We start from the raw sequence: 17,622 nt of genomic DNA, 5'->3' as shown, positions 1-17,622 counted from the left end.
CTCTCCCATGGTTCTGGAGGTGACAAGTCCCAAATCAAGATGTTGGCAAAGCCACGCTCCCTCCAGAGCCTCTAATCGAGGATCCCTCCTAGTCTCTTCCTAGCTTCTGGTGGCTCCTGGCTGTGCTTGACGTTCTTTGGCTTGTAGATGTATCACTCCAATCTCTGCCTCCACTCTCACCTAGCATTCTCCCTGTGTGTCTCCATGTCTACTGTCCAGATTTTCCCGTCATACTGAATTAGGGGCTCATACTATGCCAGTATGACATCATCTTAACTTGATTATATCTGGCAAAGACCCTATTTCCAAATAAAGTCACATTCTCAGGTTCTCAGCAGATGTGAATTTAGGATGGACACTATTCAATTCAGTACAGTGAGGGAGAGAGGCAAACCTGCAAAGGGGTGGGGGTGGGGCAGGTGACCTAGGTTCCTGTCCTGATTAATGTGCTTGGCCCCATTTCCTTTACCTATGAAAGGAGGGTTTGGAGTCAGTGGTGCGCAGGGCCCCCCCCAGCTCTATCTTTCTGATCAAAAACTGAATTCGTAGGGCACCTGAGTGGCTCAGTCAGTTAAGCGTCTGCCTTTGGCTCAGGTCATGATCCCAGGGTCCTGGGATTGAGCCCCATGTCAAGCTCCCTGCTCAGGGGGAGTCTGCTTCTGCCTTTCCCTCTGCCCCTCTCCCTGGCTTTCTCTCATTCTCTCTCTCTCAAGTAAATAAATAAAATCTTTAAAAAAAAAACTGAATTCATAATCTTTCCTTCTAACTGGCAACTCCTAATGCCATTTTTATCTGTATTTTACCAGGCAACCAAATGGCAAGCACAGAGTCGTTACTGACTCCTCTCTTTTTTCTCCTTGTTTTAATTGAAGTCTAATTAACATACAATATCCTATTAGTTTCAGATGTATGTTATAGTGATTTGATATTTTTATACTTTATGAAACGATCCCCACAATAAGTCTAGCTACCATCAGTCACCATACAAAGTTATTACAATATTATTGAGTATATTCTTTAGGCTGTAAATTACACCCCCATGACTTATTTATTTTATAACTGGAAGTTTGTACCTCTTCATCCCTTCACCTGTTTTGCCTACTCCCCACCCCCTTCCCACTCTGGTAACCAGCAGTTTGTTTCCTGTATCTTTGAGTCTGTTTCGGTTTTGTTTGCTTTGTTTTTTAAATTTCACATGTAAGTGGCCTTTATTATGTTGAGGTACATTCCTTCTCTATCCCCTTTTTTGAGAGTTTGTAATCATAAAAGGATGTTGAATTTTGTCAAATGTTTTTTCTGCATCTATTGAGATGATCATATGATTTTTATCCTTTGTTTCCTTAATGTGGCATATCACATATGTGTAGATACTGAACCATCCTTGCATCTCTGGAATAAATCCCACTTGATCATGGTTTATGATCTTTTGATGCATTATTGAATTCAGTTTGCTAATATTTTTTGAGGATTTTTGCATCTATGGCCATCAAGGATATTGGCCTGTAATTTTCTTTTCTGTGTGTTGTCTTTGGTTTTGGTATCAGGGTAATACTTGCCTTGAAAAATGATTTGGAAGCATTCCCTCCTCTTTAATTTTTTGGAATAATTTGAGAAGGATATGTACCAACTCTTTTTTAAATGTTTGGTAGAATTCACCTATGAAGCCATCTGGTTCTGGATTTTTGTTTGGGGGAGTTTTTAAATTCCTGATTCAATTTTATTACTTGTAATCAGTCTATTTTCTATTTCTTTGTGAGTCAGTATTGGAAGGTTATATGTTTCCAGGAATTTATCCATTTCTTTTTAGATTTTCTAATTTGTTAGCATATCATGGTTCATAGTAGTCTTTTATGATCTTTCGTATTTCTGTGGCATCAGTTGTAACTTCTCTTTCATTTCTGATTTTACTTATTTGGGCTCTCTCTCTTTGTTTCTTGATGAGTCTGGCTAAAGGTTTATCAATTTCTTTTTATCTTTTCAAAGAACCAGCTTTTAGTTTCATTTATGTTTTCAGGTTTTTTTAGTCTCTATGTCATTTATTTCCTCTCTAATCTTTATTATTGCCTTCCTTTTAACTTTGGGTTTTGTTTGTTCTTCTTATTCTACTTCCTTTAAGTGTAAAGTTAGACTCTTTATTTGGAATTGTGTTTGCTTCTTGAAGTAAGCATGTATCACCATGAATTTCCCTCTTAGAACTGCTTTTGCTGCATCGCAAAGATTTTGGAAAGTTCTGTTCCATTTTCATTCATCTCAAGGTATTTTCTGATTTCTTCTTTGCGTTCCTCACTGACCCACTGTTGTTTAGTAACACTCCTCTCCTTTTCTCCCTCGAAGATCCTGTCAGCCATATGAAGATCTGGCCTCTTAGAGAGCATCACTTACAGCTATGGTGACTATATAGTTTATCATCCAAATGGGTTGATTTTTTTTAAAGATTTTTTTTTATTTATTTGACAGAGAGAGAGAGCAGAAGCAGGGGGAGTGGAAGAAGCAGGCTCCCCACTGAGCAGGGAGCCCAATGCAGGACTCCATCCCAGGACCCTGGGATCATGACCTGAGCCTAAGGCAGACACTTAACCAACTGAGCCACCCAGGCGCCCCCAAATTGGGATTATTTTTGAAAGTAAAAATGGGGTGCTGCTAACAATTACACCAGTACAGAAAATATAAACTGAGAACTTCCTAGGAAAACTCAGACATATGGTCACCCTACATAAAGCCACCCCTTGCTTTCCATCCCCAAACCTTCATCGACCTGTAACCCGGTCCCGTCCTTACATCCTCTTCTAAGGGAGGGCTCTCCGTGGCTCCACTTGCTGAAATGGTACTCATTTCTCAGTTCAGATGGCTTTGCTTTCATGAAGCCTTATCTCACCCGGAAAACGTGAGCTGAACCCTGTCACACTTTCATGCTTCCTTCAGGGCTCTTGCTACCTCTCACTTTACATTACAGTTCTAGTAGCCATGTCTTAGCTCTCCCACTACATTCTAAGTTCCTTGAGGATCTAAGCTGAGTAAGCAATCAATATTTGTTAAAGGAATAAGAGTTTCTTTCAAAAGAGCTCCATATTCTTACATAACATTAAAACATCACAGACTCATGATCTCCAGGAAATTAAAGCATGTTGCACTTTCGATTCCAGGGCTCTGAATATAGTTTGTGAAGAAGGGGAAAAAAGTGGCATTTTCTTTTCTTCCAAAGGACATGTCACAAATGCTAACTTAGGTTGCTACTTTTCTTAGGAACTTGAAGTTGCAAAGCCCAGGAACTGGAAGAGACCTAGAATGTGATATAGTCTGTAAGTCTCATCTCACATGTCACAAAAGAGATCCAAAAGGTAAAGCAACTTGTCCAAGGACACAAAGTGGTTAATGGCAGAACTGGGTTGAAAACCCAGGTGTTTCATTCCGTACTCCTTCACTCCACACCTTTGAAATAAACCCTGAGGCTGATAAGACTCCTTTATTGCTGCCATTAGTTATATCTCAGATGGCTGCTGCATAAAAATCAATAGTCATCAATCCTCCACTCTGGCCAGGTTTACCTGACACAGCACATTAGCACATGGCCACATTTGCCAAATTCCATACGTGAGTTTTACACTGAGTTCTGGGCCTCATGAATAAGAGATGGTGATCCTTCAGACAGTACAGTGACCATTTTCAAACATCTCAAATAGATCACCGAGCATAAAAGAGGTGCTCTTTAAGGAAATATAGGAGAAATAGAAAGCATGTACTTTGCGGGGCACCTGGGTGACTCAGTCAGTTAAGCATCTGCCTTTGGCTCAGGTCATGATTCTGGAGTCCTGGGATTGAGCCCCTCATCGGGCTCCCTGCTCCAAGGAAAGCCTGCTTCTCCCTCTCCCGCTTCCCCTGCTTGTGTTCCCTCTCTCTCTGTCTCTCTCTCTCTCTGTCAATTAAATTAACAAAATCTTTTAAATAAAATAAATAAAGTTTATTTATTTAAGTTATCTCTCCATTCAACATGGGGCTTAAACTCAAGACCCCGAGATCAAAATTAACACGCTGCTCTGACTGAGCCAGCCAGGCACCCTGCCCCCCAAGTCACTCTTTATCCACTGCTCTCTCAATTATCTCGTTTATTTATCCTCTCTCTCCCTCCCTCATATCTCTCCCCCTCTCTCTCTCTGTCTCTCTCTCTCTCTCTCTCACACACACACACACACACACACACTGTAAGCTTCAAGGAAACAGACAATGGGTGTCACATCTTCGTAGCTATGTCCCCAGCCTGGAAATACGACTGGCACAGACCCAGCTATCACTAAGTAGATGCGAATGAATAAATGCAATGTCACTTCCTCCAGGAAGACTTCCCTGACCCCAACAGCCCACACACATCTCTCTCCACTGAACTTTTCTAGGATTTGTTTGCTACATCACCCACATGACATTCATCATTCACTACTTTGTAATATGGCTCATTTCAGGACCTGCCTTGGTCTCCCTCGTAGATATTAAATCCCTGGAAGGCAGAATTCCTGGTTTAAACTTCTTTCTATCCCCAGAACCTAGCTCACAGCAGGCTCCAAATCTCCTGCTCATAACAGGAAAGCAATAAACATGTGCTCAATCCATTGAGGAGGAAACAGAGCATAGTAGAAAAGGTGAACTTTGTAGTCAGAAGTCCTGACTTACCACTTCTAGCTGTATGTCCTTGGAAAATTTACTTAGCATCTCTGAGTCTAGATTCTCAATTATAAAAGGAGCGCAGGAATTCCTACAGCATAGGATTTAAAAAGAAGTTCTATAAAGCAGTGTGTGTGTGTGTGTGTGTGTGTATTTAAAAATGTCAATTCCCCCTTAATGTTTGACAAAAGTTTGTCATCTCTGACTGTAACCATGGACATATTGCATAGCATGTTTATGTTCCCCAAAGATTTTCTCTTCGGCAGCAGTTAATTCTGCTTCTTAAGTAATCTCCTTTATCCCCCCGAAAAAGGCAAGTATATAACATGTTTATCAGAGTGTTTTTGATAAATGCAAGTGTATAAAATCAGGGCATGAACACAACTTGCTCAATTTAATAGGCTTCATTTCGATGTTATAATAAACAAAACCAATTCAGATTCTCACCATTGATTTTACATCCACAAACGGGACTTCAACAGCAATAGCAGTCTCTCAAAACTGATCAGCTTGGTGCAAGTAAGGGATGCCCTACTGTGGCACATTTGTGCAGGGAGGAATCCTTCTCTCATCTGCTGTGTGACAGCTTCATGCTCACTTAGCCCCTGTGTGTCTCCACTCCCAGAAGCTGGCGGCCAAGTCTAGTAAACAATGGCCACTGGTGTCCCTCTGGAGAACTTTCCAGCGGTTTACATGTCTTATCTAATTTGATTCTGTTATTAGGGAGTAAGAGGGAGAAGAGCAGGCTGTGTAATATTATCGTATGGTCGGGTGCATCTGTCGTTGTCCCCCGAGGGTTGGTTAATGGGACTTGTATCAGCACGGAGGCAGGCGTGACACAGGACCCTGACCTTGACCAGGTTCGATTCAACTATTTTTTTTTAATCTGCTACTAGGAAAAGTCATGGAATACAGACTTATCAACCTCTTAGAAGACACAATACCAGGAGGAGTAGCTTCCCAGAATGCTAAAAGTCAAGGTTGTTTTTAAAATCTCTAAAACCAGAAAATTTTACGCTTAAATCCTACACAGTATGGATATGCTGAATGGGCCAGAGCACTTGAGGACTGCTAAGTCTTCCCATGACTATAGTTGCCTGTAAGCTTGGCCCAAGCTCCAGCTTCTAGAGCATTTTTCCTGGCTCTCTTCACTTGGATAGCCACCCTTTGTCCTTCCAGTCTCCATTTGCATGTCCCCTCCTTTGGGAAGCCATCCTGATCCCACACCCTGACAGCTGGTTGCTCAGGCCAGAAACCCTGGAGTCATCCCAAAGTCCTCATTGTGTTTACACAGAACACCCCACCTACCAAGAATCATGCCAGCCCTACCTGCCAATAGACAAGATAGTTGAATTTGTCATTTATTAATGCATAACATGACTTTTACTATTTATAGTTTTATTCATTGTGCTTCTGTCTATCTTCCTCCAATACCACATAGGCTTCACAAGAGAGAGGTCTTTGTTTTGTTCCACTGATAATTTTCAGAGTCTACAACTGTACCTCACAGGAACCTAGGAAGTATTTATTTTTAAGAAATGAGTGAGTGTTGGGGTACCTGGGTGGCTCAATTGGTTGGGCGTTTGACTCTTGATTTCAGCTCCAGTCATGATCTCAGGGTCATGGGATCGAGCCCCACATTGGGCTCTGTGCTCATGGGGGAGTCTTCTTGGGATTCTCTCTGTCCCTCTCCCTCTGCCCCTCTCCCACCACTAGCTTTCACTCTCTCTGAAAAAGAAGAAAAAAAAGAAAAAGAAATGAGTGAGTGTGAACAGAGGTGAGTTAGGTGTCCCACTTTTGGGCTCCCATATCACCCTGTAATTTTCTCATCAGAAGACTTAATACACTGCGGGGCAACTGGGGTTTATTTCCACTTAAAAAAAACGTATCTTTTAATTATACGTTGGCCCATGAATAAATTCTAGTTGTAATGTAATGGTTTACTTGTCTGGCCATTTCACTAGACTGCAAACCACAAAAAGCCCACAGCTGGTCTGCCTGGCCCACTACTGTGCCCCCAGCAGAGAAATAGCACATTTATTGAGTATCAGGCACACTTCTAATGTTTTACGTGTGCTAATTAGTCTCATCCACACAACAACCCAATGAGGTGCATTCTATTATTACTCCTATTTTATGGATAAGGAAACTGAGGCTCTGAGGAGTAAAGAAACGTGCCCAGTGGCATCCAGTAAGGGATGGATCTCTGAATCTCACCTGCAAAGTCTGGCTCTGGAGCTCAAGCTCCAAATGACTGCCCTGAATTGCCTCACCTTTACGAGGCACCCAATAAAACTTGTTCAATAAATGAATCAAGGAAATATGGCTGCCAAGAAGGGCAATGCGTTCTTTGGCTGGGTTGAGATAAGAGAGGTTGTAGTCCCAGAATAGAGTACAGGTCAGCTCAGTTTAGGATAATTCCTGGTGGGTTTTTTTATGATTTATTTATTTATTTGACAGACAGAGAGAGAGAGCACACGAGCACAAGCAGGGTGATTCCAAGCTTACAACAGGGCTCACGTCTTCCCATGCTCTCTTAGCCTCCTCCAGGAACTCCATGCTGCCTCCCGCTCTTTCCTGCTCAGCCCTGGGCATCAAATGCCCAACATGGGCATTGCTGGTCAGTCACAGAGGCGCTAAGTTGCCCTCAGGAAGGCACATCCTCACACACCTTCTGAGGGGGTTGCTACGGCCAGGATGTCTCATGACAAACAGAAAGCCTGGCCCAGCACAGGCTGTCCCATTACTGCTCTTTCAGGGTCAAGATTCCTGGGCAATAAGCAAGTTTCCTTGTTATTTCCCTCATAATTTCTCATGTCACAACTTCTGTGTTCCCTTACTTAAAAGCGGACTGTAAATGATGGTTTGAGAACAAAAGCTCTTGCATAGACTCAAAGCCTATTTTAATTTTATGAGCATTGTGCTTTATATTCACCATGGTTTTTAAATGCTTTGAAGCAGAGTCAGGACCAGCACGGCCCAATAGAAATACAATGCATGCCGCATATGTAATTTTAAATTTTCTGGTAGCCATATTAAGAATGTAAAAGAGGGGCACCTGGGTGGCTCAGTTGGTTGAGCGTCTGACTCTTAGTTTCGGCTCAGGTCATGATCTCAGGGTCGTGGGACCTAAGCCCTGCCTTAGGCTCTACACTCAGTGTGGAGTCTGCTTGGGATTCTTTCTCTCCCTCTGCCCCTCCCCCTACTGGCGTGCGTGCTCTCTCTCTCTCTCTCTCTCTCTGTTTAATAAATAAATCTTTTTTTAAAAGACTGTAAAAAGAAACAGGTGAAATTAATGTTAGTAATATGTTTTATTCCTCTCAGTTGGTCCAAAATAATTATTGATGAGATATTTTACATTCTTTTTCACATTGTCTTTGAAATCGGTGCATATTTTATGCTCAGAGCACATCTCGATTCAGACTAGCCACCTTTCAAATGCTTACCAGGCAGATGGAGCTGGTGACGACCATTGAACAGTGCAGGTCTAGTCTCTGCTTTTCAAGGAGTTTGATGGTGAAGAGGAAAGAGAAAAAAGTCATGTTTTAAGGGGAGCTGGATCTGGTGAGAGTTTTGCTTAGTATAGAATTCATGATTACATGTTGATTATGGGGGCTAGAGGACGGTGCTTCTCACGGCTTTGGCAATGAGGAACATTTGGCTTTCTTCTAAGCGCTAAACTTGAAAATCTATACACAATACATCGGATGTATGCAGTCTTTTGGAAGAGAGAAGAAGATGCCCAGGTCCATAAAATCTGACTGATAATTGGCTGAAAATAGCAATATTTCAGTAAAAGGGAAAAAAAATGGACCTTGAGGCCATTAAGCTAAGTGAAGTAAGTCAGGCAGAGGAAGAAATATCCTGTGTGATGTCACTTATGGCAGAATTCATAGAAAAAGAGATCAGATTTGTGGTTACCAGAGGCCAGGGGTGGGGGGAGGAGGGATTGAAGGAAAATGGTCTGAAGGTACAGACTTTCGGTTCTAAGAGAAATAAGTACCCAGGATGGAATATAGGACGTGATGACCATAGTGAACACCGCTGTGTGGTATATTTGAAAGTTGCTAGTAGAGTAAATCCTAAAAGTTCTCATCACAAGGAAAACAAAAATTTTTTGTAACTGTATGAAATGATCCATGTTAACTTATCACGGTAAACATTTCATAATATATGTATGCCAAGTCATTACTCTATACACTCTAAACTTTTACAATGCTGCTAGTCAATTTTAACTCGATAAAGCTCGGGGGGGGGGGCGGCAGGAAAAACAGGTTAATCAGAAAGGGTTTTAAAGTCTAGAAGTAAGAGGAGAGTCACAGATAGAAACCTCGGCAGCACTGGTCTGGGCAGAGATGAGGAAAGAGGCAACCTTCAATGTCCCATCCTTTGACAGCCTCCTTGGTACCAGGACACACTGGAGCGTGAGTGCCAACGGCATGTTAGGATTTCGTCCTTTGGCTGGATGGTTACATAAAGTCCTGATACTTAGGATGTCAAGAAACGTCTGATTCATCCAAATGCCCTGGTTCTGGCTCTGTGCTTACCATGTCGCCATTCGGGTCACCCTTTGGTTTCCACGAAGATTGCCCACAGAGAGGGAGTAGGCCAAGGCCCCCACACATTTATGTCTCATGATAAATGTCTGGGTGACCTGGCATCCTAGTTCTACATATTATTAATCTTGTGTGTCTGATAAATACAAACAGCCACCTGAGGAATCAGAGTACCCTTGGGGCGCCCACAAATGTGGGTTTCTTTTCTTTTTTTTTTTTTTAAAGATTTTATTTATTTATTTGAGAGAGAGAATGAGAGACAGAGAGCACGAGAGGGAAGAGGGTCAGAGGGAGAAGCAGACCCCCTGCTGAGAAGGGAGCCCAATGCGGGACTCGATCCCGGGACTCCAGGATCATGACCTGAGCCGAAGGCAGTCGCTTAACCAACTGAGCCACCCAGGCGCCCCCAAATGTGGGTTTCTGAGTCTGGAAGTCCGTGGCCCTCACCCTGGACAGTTTGGTCATTTGCCACCACGTTAATGAATAGCACCCAACGGGAAGTAGCTGTGCCTTATTCACCTGACACATCATCTTTGAGCCCCTTCTTAGTGCTAGACATGAGCCGAGCGCTGGGGACACCAAGCCCCTGCTCTCTTGGAGCCTCCGGCGTGGTTTCTACAGCAACTTTCAGAGAAATGAAAACAACAGCCTTTTCCTACCATTCTCAAGCCAAAAAACTAACTTTTAAAAAAAGATAAAATAAATGCAGACTGAAGGAAACTTCTGTAGGCAGGCCTACCACGCCCTCAGGTTTTGCTGACATGAAGTTGGTCTTTTAACGGGTGGTTTCCCGTTATGGGCTCCTTCTTAAAACCTGGCTCCATCGTCCCTGTGTGCTACCTGGACAGGTGAGCAGGGAAGAGAGCCGAGGCTGTCTGGAGTTGGAGGACGACTGCTGGGAGGCACGGGGTTGGGGGACATCAGATGCGTGGACGCTCAAGAGACAAATCCTCCGTAAGGTTCAAGCCATTACAGAGTACCCAGGGATCCAGCTGGGTCCCGCTATCTTTCTGTTCAATTGTGTTTGGAAGTGTTGGCATGGCTATGAAGTTGTACAAAGGGCCCTTAATGGGCACTAAGTGGAAGCTGCTGGCCTGTCCATCACTTGTTCACATTCCATATCTAGCCTCCAAGGGGCTCCTAGGGAGGAGACCTCAGCTGTATTTATCTCCCATGGACTTGCCAGGTCTTTTTTGGTTGATTAGGAGAGGGGTGGGTTGGGCCCTGTATCAGAAACCATCTGTGCTTGGGCCAGAAACACATGTATGAAGCGAGATGTCTCCGAGCGGTGGTGGGTAGGCTAAGATAAGCTGGGAGTGACGGGCCAAGGCGAGCACACCCATCGCAGGACCCGGGAGAAGAAAGGCTCTTAAAGGTGCCGAATGAGGGATATGTGTTTCCCGAGCTGCTTTGATTGTTCAGAACATTCAACTGTATGATTGTGGCTTACAGGACACACAGCTAACTGTCATACATTGTAGCTAACTGAGGACACAGCATTGTCCAGTGACAACTAGTAGCATATGTCACTTTTATGTTCTCTAGGAGGCAGTTTATAAGGGGAGCGACTCTGCGGAGATCATTTAGAAGCAACACTTCAAGGTGTTGTTAAAACAAAGCAGGGCTGCCTAAGAATTGCTTGATGCTGAAATACAGATTTCCAGGTCCCACTCCCAGAAATACCAATTCAGGAGGTCTGGGGTAGGACCCAGGAATCTGCATTTTAGCAACTCTCCTCTCTACAGCCCCCATCTCTCCTGGGCCCTCATTTACACACTGGGTGATTTGGACAAGAAATATCCGAGGACCCCACGTGGAGAAAGTCTGTGAAAAGGACCCTGGGCCTGTAAATTGAAAGCCTGGATTTGGGCGTAGCTGTCTGACCTTGGAGAAGTCCCTCCACCTCTCTGTGCCTTCATTTCTGTCTATAGAATAAGGGACCTGCTCTTTCAGGCCCTTTCCGGGGCCAATATTCTAGAAGTTTAGGCGTACTCACAAAGACCTTCCAAGGCTGTGGGTGTTCCAAATTTTCTAGAATGGGAACCCACCCTCGGACTGAGCTTTACCCTAAAGAGGACTGGTTAATAAACCACAGAGCTTTGTCCCAACTCCCCACTCGGGATTAGGCCTTTCAAAAGAGACCCCAGCATACTTCCCTCTAACACAATCCCCTTCCTCCTCACATAATTCTGAGGGCTTCCACAGGCATGATTTATTTTCACCTTCCTGAAGGCTAGACTTTAGGTGGGGCAATGGGCAAAGCTCCCCAATGATGGAAGGAAGACTGAGGCACAGGGAGAGGAAGAAGCCAAGAGACATTGGCAGCCCATCTAGCTCAGACGCCCATGCTTTGTCCTGGGGTCTCCATCCTCATCACACTTCTGGTGCATGGGCCGGAGATGAGCATCATGGCCCCTGGATGAGACTTATAAACCGGCCACCTCCTTTTGTTAGTATTTCTGTGAGCATCGCTGGCGACATGCACAACCCCGACCTCTTCAAAGTGAGCACTCTTTCTGAAAGGCATGGGGCACTTTCTCCTACCTGTTTTTACTAGATCAGCTCACCACCACTGCAGTTAACATCTAATGAGCCATAACTTCCTGCACTCAGAGGGTTGGGATCTGGTTGTGAGTCACCAGCCCTTTGGGTGAAGAAAAGCGAACAGTGACATACGAATAAGAAAAGTCCTTATCTGTGATACTCGAGCATGGCAGCCCTGTTTTATACTCCCTTACCTTCCCACGTCTGATGTTGCCAAGAGGAGGCCTGAGACTATAGGCCTGGCTCTGCACAACCCCAACACTCCCGGTTTTCTCAGCGGGATGAGGTGGTTTCTGACAAAGATGTCATTAATAATCACTTGCTGTATCTTGGGAAATTCTTGTATAAACCACAAAATCTTGTAGCAGATACTGTATGACTCAAGCTTCTGTCTCAGTTTAGGGCTATTCAGACATGTCATCTGTTGGCATCTCATTTCTGAGGCAAGAACCCTGTGCCAATAGCCAAAACTTTGACCTTGATAGAGATCGCACTAGCAATAAATGACGCCCTCTTTCCTCTCTCCCTGTTCCACCTTCCAGAATTGAAGCCAGCACTTCAGAACACCACTGACAACCAGAAGGAAGTAAAAAATAAAATCATGAAGTTTGTGTGTTCTTTTATTTTAGGGAATCCTTCTAGTGTGAGCTGAGGACTTTACAAACCCCTCCAAGAAGTTAACTTCTAAACCCCTGGTGGATTAGAAGGAAAGAGGGTGCTCTAGATGGATAACTGACAGTGAACTTGGGGCAGCCTTTGCACATGGCAAAGCCGGGAAAGCTTTAACTAGGTGTTCTGTGCTCTGTTTAAAAAGGCAGAGAAGCAGATAACAAAAAAATTCTAGAAATAGTTCTACTGCAAATCATTATAATGAAAAAAAAAATGTAAAAGACATTAAAAGGATAAGCAAACCCTCAGCCCTCTGAGAAGACTCATTCCCAGAAAGTAGCTACGGTTAACTGTGTTAAATATTTATTGTCAGTAGTTGTAAGTCATGTCTTTGGGGTGTGCTGGGTAATAGAACACTGGTGAGCAGAGGGCAAGAGCCATTTACCTAGAACCTCTTGACCCAGCTTTGGCTAAATGAATGCCGGAACCTTCTTTGGTACTTCCAAACTTTGGGGAATTACCTAGTTTTGCAATAAAATCTGCCACCCTTCCCAAACTCAGTGCTGGGTGTGTATCTAAGTTGGGGTGGGGGGGAGGAGGTTATATTTAAAGGTAACCTAAAACTACCTTTTTCAGAATTTTTGAAACTTTCATCAATCCTTGACAAAATAACCCTGTTTAGAGTGCCTGACTGGCTCAGTCAGTGAAGCGTGTGACTCTTGATCTTGGGGTCATGGGTCCAAGCCCCACGTTGGTTGTAGAGATTACTTAAAAAAAATTTTTTTTTCTTAATTATAAAAAGAAAAAAATAACTGTCTTCTTATCACAAATGTGATGGACCAACATTTTGGAAATTTTAGAAAATGTAGATAAGAAAAAAAAAGTAAAAATCACTTATAAGTGCATTCTAAGAGTTAGGACGGCAAACATGCATCCTTCCAATCTTTTATCTTTTATTTTTAATGGAACAAGGGATACATGCACCTTTTAAAGAAAATCAGAACATCATATATAAAACCAAATTATCCATTGACCACCTCCCATAATCCCACGCCCTTCCCTCTACCCAAGTGACCAACAGCTTTTGGGAGTTTGGTGTATTTCCTTCCAGAGTTTTATAATTATATATAACATATTTTGTGGGTTTTGTTTACATAAAAGGCATCATACTGTAAGTATGGTTTTGCAACTTAGCTATGTTTTGGAACTCTAACCACGTTAATATACAGACCAAACTAATTTCTTTCAACTACTCAGCAATTGAATATGCCATATTTTATTCGTCCTCTCCACTTTTAGTGGACACTTAGGATTGTTAACAGTTTTTCTACCTCAAACAATGTCACAGTAAATATCTTATTTTTCCACGTCTCTCTATTTTAAATTCCTACAAGAGGAAACTGTGGGTCCCAGGCTGTGCCCCAGGTGCCTCTAAAGTTGCTGTGCCAAACCTTCTTGCTTCCCGGCAGTTGCCACGACCCTGTACCTTCCAGACCTTTCAATGTGGCCAGTGTAGTGGGTGTAAACTGCTATCTCCTCATTCTTTTCATTAGTATTTGCCTGATAAAAACTGTTTGTCTTCTTATAGGTTTGTGGCCATTCGTATTTCCCTTTCTGTGAATTGTGTATTCATATCCTTTGCTCATTTTTGTAAATGGTGGGCTTTTTTTCCCTTATATATCTGTTACACTCATTCTTTGTTACATGTGTTGCAAAATTTTTTCAGTCTCTGGCTTGCCTTTAATATTGTTTGGGGTATATTTTGCTATGTAGTTGAGCTTTGAATGACTCAGGGCTTAGGAGCATGACCTTCCCCCATCCCCAGTGGGAAACCTGCATATAATCTTAATTCCCCCAAACCTAACTACTAATAGCCTGTGGTTGACCAGAAGTCTTACCTATAACATAAATGGTCAATTAACACATATTTTATGTGTTACATTGTTACATACTCTATTCTTACAATAAAGGAAACTAGAGAAAAGAAAGAAAAGGTTAAGAAAATCACAAGAAAAAGAAAATACATTTACACTGTACCGTAAGATATCCACATATAAGGGGACCCATGCAGTTCACACCCATGTTATTCAAGGGCCAACTGTACAGCTCTTTTTCTTATTTACAATTTAGATAACATTTATTCATGAACTTAATTGTTTGGACTTTTACTGTTCGAGTTTTGCATTCCATGATGTACTCAATGTCTCCTTTTTCCTGGAATCATACTTCCCCACACTTTTTTTCCCCTTACTTAAAAATTTTTGTTTTGAGGGTTTAGGTTTTTAATTCATCTAGAGTATAACTTTGTGTATCACATAAGGTAGAGACTTGCTTTCATTTATTTTGTCTATATATAAATACTGATTCTCTCAGGGTGCCTGGGTGGCTCAGTTTGTTAACCTGATTTTGGCTCAGGTCATGATCTCCGGTCGTGGGATCGAGCCTCCGAGTGAGGCTCCATGCTCAGTGTGGAGCCTGCTTCTCCCTCTCCCTCTGCCTCTCCCCCTGCTCGTGAGTGCTCTCTCTCTCTCTCTCAAATAAATAAATGAATGAATGGATAAAATCTGAAAAAAAAAAAAAAGTAAATACTGATTCTCTCAATACCATTTATTAAATAGTCCATTTTCCCCCACTGATTTGAAATGTACCATATATCAGTTTCCTAGTATTGTTTCTGGATTCCTCTCGAAATCATGTTTTATTGACCTTGTTCTATTCTAGTCTTACAAAAAAAATGACACCGATTTACTTGCTCTGCAGTGTGTGTGTTTATTTGTTTTACCCTGCTTTTTTTTTTTTTTCCCACAATCTACTTTTGTTTTACAACCTGCTGTTTTTGCTGAAAAATCTGTAACAAGAGAATGGGTAAGTTTTGATAATCACACAGTGGAATACTATATAGCAATTAATAGAAACTAAAGCCATACATATCAACATGGATACATTACCCCAATATGATGTTGAATAAAAAAAAAAGTTTCAATACAGGGACGCCTGGGTGGCTCAGCCAGTTCAGCGTCTGCCTTCAGCTCAGGTCATGATCCCAGGGTCCTGGGATCGAGCCCCACATCGGGCTCCTTGCTCCGCGGGGAGCCTGCCTCTCCCTCTGCCTGCCGCTCCCCCTGCTTGTGTTCTCTCTCTCTCAAATAAATAAATAAAATCTTAAAAAAAAATTTTGCATACAAATATCACAGAGAATATCATTTACAGAAAGCTTAAAAATAGGTAAAACAACACTTAATATCATTTAGGAATACATATGTAGCAAAAAGGAAATTCATGGGAATGATAGCAACCAAAATCAAGATTAAAGGTGGGTCTACCATCACGCTTATGAAGCTTAAGCCCCTCACTCACATGGAACCTTCGTGAGATCCTACACTGAAATTCTATTTCATCATTTTCTACCTTTTTTTTTCCCTAAAGAGGCTGTCCTTTCCCAGATTGTATTAGCTTTAAGCCTATCCATGGAGTAGGGTAGGGAAGGGAGAGGGGGAAGGAAGGGGAGGGGAGGGAAGAGGAAACAAAGGGTCTCTCCCAAAAGACCTCTGGCTCTTCAGTGCCTGCACTGGCTGGCTTTGGGGCACTTGGGCCTGGCTGGGGCGGCATCTGGATTGGACTTGATCTGTGGTTCAACGCCTTGCAGGGCTCCAGGCTGGGAGGAGACCTCGCAGCAGCCACCCGACAGCAAGGAGTTCCCGGGAGCACTGCCCGCTGCTCACAGCAGGGATCAGTCCATTTTTCCAGGGACAGGTTCTCCAGGCCAGAGGCTGAGTGCTTTGGGGTTTTGTCCAGGAGGACGGTCTGAGACACCAAAGCACCCTAGAGCTGCAGTTCTGCTCCAGCCCTTTAAGCTTCCAGGCTCAATCTTGCTTCTTTTTCTCAAAGTTCATACCATTTTAGAAAACAAACCAACTGGAACAGAATAAATAGGAGTTCTTTCATCAATGGAAATCCACCCTATGAACATTTTCCATGTGGGGAAATATTCTTCTATAACATCTTTCGTGGCTATGTAGGAAATGTCAAAATTGACTTAACCCATCACCTATTGTTAGATGTTTAGATTGCTTCCAGTTCTGCTCAATGCCAGAACACACATTCTTACAGCTCACCCCTGGCCTACGGCCTTAATTATGTCTTTAGGGAAAAAATCCCATAAGTCGTCTCCCTTGGCCAAAGAGTCTGATTATTTTCAAGGCTTTTGAGATATATTGCCAAATAGACCACCAAAAAGCTTGCATCGATCAATTCACCCACACATCAGTATAGGAGAGTCTCCTTCGCCAACTGAAACCAACACTATTTATGTTAAAAAAATTGTTGATTGGGCAGACAAGAAATGGGGTCTTATAGCTTTAATTTGTCATAGGTCATAAGGCTCAATTGCCTTTTGGCTGTCAGACACTATGTTTCCTCTGGGTCGATTTACTATTCATGTGCCTTGTTCTGTCCTCCGTCAAGACATTCCCCTTTGCCTTACTGGTTACTGAGAACTTCTTTCTTATGATATTAACTGCTTTTCATGTACGTTGTTAACCCTTTCCTTTTTGCTCTGTCATTTGCCTTTATATTTTATTTTTTGTGTTTTTTTGACAGATACTTGTAGTTAAATATACTAATGTTTTACTTCAGATTCTTTGTTTTTGTTTTTTTTTTAATCTTTCCCCCCAAATTATGTAAATAGTCACCTATATTTTCCCCCAATCCTTCCCTGGCTTTATTTTTGGAATTTTTTTCTAGTCTGAAGACTGAAATGGGACTCCCTTTTTACCCCAAAGAGTTAAACATTTCATTAACAAGTTATCTTTTTCTTCCTGATTTTAAATGGGATTTTAATTATATACTGAATTGAGTCTGTTTCTGGACTTTCTTCTGTTTTAATTGATGTGTACGCTTTTGCCAGCATTATGTTAATTATTGTAATTATGGTGTATGTCATTTCTAGTATTAGGGAAACTCCTCATTCCTTTCTTTTCTTTGTTTCAACATTCATTTGGTTGTACTTGCATGTATATTCCTCCAGAAAGCAATTCTACTTCTTTCCCCCTTTACTTGTAGTATGAAGAGTGTTACTGATTTTTCTTAAACTCAGTCAAGGTCATAACCAGAAGATGTGGTTGGAAAAGAGAGGGAACACCTAGACACGAGTCTAGGTGAGACATGAAAGATTTTTTGCCCTGATCATTTCACAAGAACCAGGCCTTAAACTCCTCCAGCACATCCCAGAGCCCTACCACTCATGGCATAAATGAAAACC

Source organism: Neomonachus schauinslandi, chromosome 2 (assembly GCF_002201575.2).
Source record: "Neomonachus schauinslandi chromosome 2, ASM220157v2, whole genome shotgun sequence".
Classification (NCBI taxonomy): domain Eukaryota; kingdom Metazoa; phylum Chordata; class Mammalia; order Carnivora; family Phocidae; genus Neomonachus; species Neomonachus schauinslandi.
Note: the sequence above shows the minus strand (reverse complement) of the source record.